Genomic DNA, 5,539 nt, shown 5'->3' with positions numbered 1-5,539 from the left:
GGCAGGCTGGGGTCACCCTGAGGACTGCTTTAATTGGCATCTCTGCTCCAGTGGCTCTAATGGGCTGTTTCCCAGGCACAGAACTGCCCTGCCTTAAGAATGCTTTGGCTGCACAGCCTCAGCCTTGGGTCCAACCCTGCCCTGGATGCTCCTGTGCGGGTGGCTCAGACCTGGGAGCCCTCATGCCCTGAGCAGAGCAGGGAGCTCCTCCCAGTGCCCCCAGACAGGTAAATAGGGTGATATTTCTCCTGCCAAGCAATCAATTTGTTGCTGGTGAAATGGGAACTGTGAGCAAGATTTTGAGGGTAGATTATTTTTCCCTGCTGCTTACAATAATGTTACTGTAAGATTTTCAGCAACTGTGTCAAGGACTCAGCCAAGATCCTGAGAACAATGGCCAGGCTGCCCTTCCTTTCATGGCTGCTGGAATTCTGCTGCATTTCTCCACAAAAGTCCATTTTTCTTTCCATTCTGGAAATAAAGTGTATTGTTGCACTATTGTTGGAAAAACTGGCAGCAAATCCTCCTGGGCAAGGAATGTGGTTACCCACTATTGCGTGAGGCTAACAGGAGGAGAGATGACATTTTATGGGGTTTTACTCAGAAAACTTTTCATGAAAATATTATTACTATTTTATGGGATTTCTCAACAGAATTTTCATGGCCAGCATTTTGATCACTTTCTGTTATGTTTTCAGCCTCACTAATACTCTTTTCAGTCACATTCCAAAGCACAGCATCCACAAATATTCCCAAATAGATCCTAAATTGCCCAGGAAGGAAACAATTTTTCTTTCTGAAATTAGAGAAAAATATGATTCTGAAATGTCAAATTTTAGCAAACCCAACTGCTGCAGCAATTGGTTTGGATAAGTGAAAACAGTTCAGTTTGACTTTTAAAAATATTACTATCATTAGTTCTCATATCAAGATGAAAAGCCATATTGAAACTACTGTAATTCTTTCATTATGAAAGAGAGTGGCTACAGTCAAAGAAGCAGAAAGAGGCAGCAAAATTCTTAAGCATCGTGTAATCCACCATGATTTTGTTCAATATTATGTAAGTAATTACAATTTTTGGTGGGTGAAATGGTGCCTGTTGACATCCCCATCCCCTGCACTAACCCAGACCCCTCTGAGCTAAGTCACTTTCTTGCACCAGTTTCTGTAAAACCAACCTCCCCCCAGAACTTATTCCAAATACTGCAAATCAAATTTTTATGCCTGCAGTGCTTGAGCTCCTTTTTACAGTACATACATATTTCAGACTTACCACTTAATACAATTACAGTTCATTTAGCCAGCAATTACAGTAATAGGAAGACTGGCAACCACTGTCATTCAGACTGGAAAATCGATGTTGCACAGAGATACTTTTATTCATTCTATGGAGTGCCTCCTTCATTAGATGCACGAACTCTGGAATCACAGGGAAAGTTTCAGATCACTCTAGTTTTTATTATTTTTTTTAAACTTATCCATATACTATTGGATTTGTAGACTGAAATATAGTGAATGACATCCTGAGGCCCTCTACTACCTGATTTATTCTATGATTCTGTGAATTATTGGTCCTGTTCTTTCAGCAGATCCATTTTCTGTTGCATTTCACCTGACAGAGGACCTTTGACAATCCATTTCTTAGCAGAGGCTCAAAATATGATTGTCCATGGGCAGTGAAACAGATTCTTTGGAGTTTTTCTTAAACCTTTAGTACAATGTTTGCTTTTAGTCCAGATTCCATAAACTCATGTCCAGGAAGGCATTTAAATAGGTGTTTCAGTTAATCCTTAATTTAACAGAGTTCTGAAGAATCCACGTAAACATATGGCTACAGTTAAGCATATGTGCACTAGACAGGAATGAAGTGCTGAATTACAGATGTAGTGCTTCCAAGAGAAAGCTAAGACTATAACCATGTGTCCTGAGTTTTAAACCCTCTCTCAGTCACTTAACCATGCTGCAGCAAACCTACTTTGGACTGATGGCTTAAATAGCTGTTATATTTGCATTTCATTATGTGAAGAATTAGGACTTGAAGAGGACAAAAAGGATCTGTAATTTTACCTGGAATACTCAGTCCCAAAAAGGGTGGCTAGCAATGGGAGGCTGCCTTCATTGTTCGAAAAGGAAAATCTTTAAATCACTGCCATTACTGCAAGGAGTTGTTTCAGCAAAGAAAATAATGATATTTTTGCAGGTTGCCAAACTTTTGCTGTAGAAAACCTCTTGGCAGCAGATCCACTTGAGTGGATGAGCATTACTGAATTTCCTCGTTGATCTGTTTGTCCCTGCATGGTGCCATCTTTTGACGGTGTTACATTATAGCCCCTTGTTCTTATGATAAATTATTTTAATCCATCATCAAAGCACACTCTTGCTCTAATGATGGATTAGTGCTATGCATCATCAGGGCGAGGAGCGTTGATAATGCACCATACAAACCCCCACTGACAGTGGAAAAATCTGCCAAAAGAATTAGTTTGCACTGCACCAAACTGAGACCAGAGATGAAGACACCATTACATCCCACAGTGAAAATTCCATAACTGGGATAACAATTCCCAAAGGTGTAGGAGTGCTATGGGGGTTCAGTGTCCCTAAATGGTGCCAGAGCAACTCATCCTGATGCACAGAGTATGGGGAGACATGAATTCTTTTAGGGGTGTATAGGAAGCTTATAGAATCATAGAAACTCAAGAGATTTTGTGTTGGAAGGGACCTTAAAGATTATCTATTTCCAACTAGATGCCATGGGCAGGGACACCTTCCACTGTCCCATGTTGCTCCAAGCCCCGTCCAACCTGGCCTTGGACACTTCCAGGGATCAGGGGCAGCCACAGCTTCTCTGGGCACCCTGTGCCAGGACCTTCCTGTCCTCACAGGGAAGCATTTCTTCCTAATATCTGATCTGACCCTACTCTTAGATGAAAGCTTGTTCTACCTCTACATGCCCTTATCCAAAATCCTTCCCTCCTTCTCTTGGAGACCCTTTAGGTACTGGAAGGTACTATAAAGTCTCCCCAGAGCCTTTCCTTCTCCAGGCTGAATCTCCCCAGCTGTCTCAGCCTTTCCTTATAGGAGAGGTGCTCCAGACCATGGACCATCTTCATGGCTTCCTCTGGACTTGTTTCAACACCCTGCTTACATCCAGGGCTCCAGACAGCCTGAAACTCTGCTGCCTGCCTCACAGGTAGGTGCAAATCCTTGGTGCAGATAGCCCCCACTGAGCTCCTTACTTGTAAAGCCATACCTTGTGTAAGGGCTGTGATGAGAAACATCAAGAAGACATTGAACATCAAAGAAAACACACAAGAAATTGAGCAGACTATCACTCACCTTCCTTAAACCTTTAGTACAATGGTAAATCCATAATACAGAACATTAAACAATATTGGCATCATCAGAGGCTGGGCTCAACTCACCCTGTAATTTCAGCAATAAAAGTGAATGAGCCTATTGGCACCTGGGTTCTCCAGGGACTGCTCTGCACAGCACATCCAAAAGTGTCTGTAAGTGCCTGAAGATTGTTCTCAAACAGAGAATTTTCCACACTTTGAAAGTCAAACCACAGAACCCAAGAACGGGAGTTGAATTTGTGACCCCTGTACATGAGGCTGATACTTTTGGATCCAGCCATCTGCTTGTCTCTGTCTAAACTGTCACATTTGCTCTCCATTCCAGCTCAGCTATGTCAGCATTTTGCCTACCCAGTTTTTCTAAGGGAGGTGGAAGAAAGTCTATAAACAAGCAGTGATGGAGAAATCCGCTACGATTTGCCGGATTTGGGAACAGGATTAGTGTTTTAGAAGGAGTTTTGGCAGGGAAAGGCATGTCCTGATGAACAGGACTACTAAACAAGTAGTTCTGCATTAAAGCTAATGATTTGCTGTGGTTTTGGAGGAAGAAAGGCTTTCTTCTCATTAACTAACTTTGGCACATGGGCTACCCAGCCCATGGAGGTTACTGAAACAGGGAATGGGGTACGTGTGAGAAGAGCAGCTGTTGGTGTAAAACCCCTGTTCCCAAGCTGCTTGTCCCAAGCAGATATTGAGGATTCGGGACCACTGATGACATTGAGACATTTTCATCGGCTTTGCTGAGCATTTCCTCAACTTACTGAATCAGCACTGTGTGTTTATCCCATGTCACTTTTGGGTTGTGTGGAGAATGATCCCAGGCAAGTACCAGGATTGCAATCAATTATTCATGTAGTGCACTAATGGATAGTTGGTATAGGAACTAAACTTCCTGAAGTATATAATAATAACTATTATATTTTAGTGCATCCTCTGTAGAACAAGTCTGAGCACATCTCCTGTCTGGCATTTCATCTGTAGTTAGTTCCTCACTGCTGCCTTTGACCTGACACCTGGAGAGGATCCAGAGGGAGATTCGACCACGAAGGGGAGTATGACATGGAATCTTCTTGACTTCTGATTGAAACCCCTGTGCCAGCCATCCCGGGAGTATGCCCCAATGGCTGTGATTTATTGCTGTGTTATCATGCCTGTCTGCCTCATTACAGACTATGAATTTTATCAGGCAGCTTGTCCTCCAGTGTCTGGTAACCAATTACTGTGGTCTGCAAAGAAGCCTGAGGTACTTTGCCAAACACTACTAATAAACTGGGAAAGAGCCTGAGCACAGCTTCAGGTTGCCTTAAGGAAATTCCAGGGAGCACTTTCCACTTTATTGTCTAGTTCACAGTATGAACTGGGAATTATCTCAAGGAGTCATTCTTCACACAGAACTAAACTCCCCTTTAAAGATCGTGCCACACTGGATTACTGCACATGGACTTCCCTGCCTCCAAAGACTGCTGAACTCAGTAGGAGTCTTTCAAATGACAGCAGTGAGAGCAGGACTCAACCCACAGTCTGAACCAGACAGTTCAGAAGAAAATGAAAAAAAAAAAAAAAAATCCTTTATTCCTTTTTCTGATACTGTAGCTAAAGCTGGAAGGAAAAATCACAATGGTCAAGTGCCTGCACTACAAGGGCAACATGAACCTGTTGCTTCACACTTGTGAAAAAAATTAAATCTTAATGGGTAAAATAATCAATAGTGCTTTTTGCAAGGCCTCTGCAAGAAAGTGAATGTCATATGAATCCCTAACATGTGCTTTGCTATACATATTTTAATATTTTCTTTTGAGGCTGGATTGCCCTTCCAAGGAGGAATGTGCTGACATCCATCCTGGAGAAGTGGCCACCAGCCACCCTCCCATGGACACAAAAATTCTCTTAGTCCTGTTTATTTCTCCAGCACTCTAAAGGGTTTCACCTGTGGTCTGGCTGCTTCAAATGGCTTGGTGTAAAAGGTGAGCAGATTGGGAGCCCTGCTCTCTGAGAAGGCTGCTGGGAGCTGCAGACTGCCCTGCTCACATCCCCATGGACACACACGCACACACACACACACACACACACAGAGTTTCTCTCTCTCTCTCTAATTTTTACTGCAGGGCAGTTTTCTAAAAAGTTTTTTTCTAGGTCGTAAAAGACCAATTCCATAAAGGAATGGCTTAGTGCTACAATGA

The sequence above is a fragment of the Corvus brachyrhynchos genome, unplaced genomic scaffold, assembly GCF_000691975.1.
Source record: "Corvus brachyrhynchos isolate BGI_N302 unplaced genomic scaffold, ASM69197v1 scaffold10, whole genome shotgun sequence".
NCBI classification, from domain to species: Eukaryota; Metazoa; Chordata; class Aves; order Passeriformes; family Corvidae; genus Corvus; species Corvus brachyrhynchos.
Note: the sequence above shows the minus strand (reverse complement) of the source record.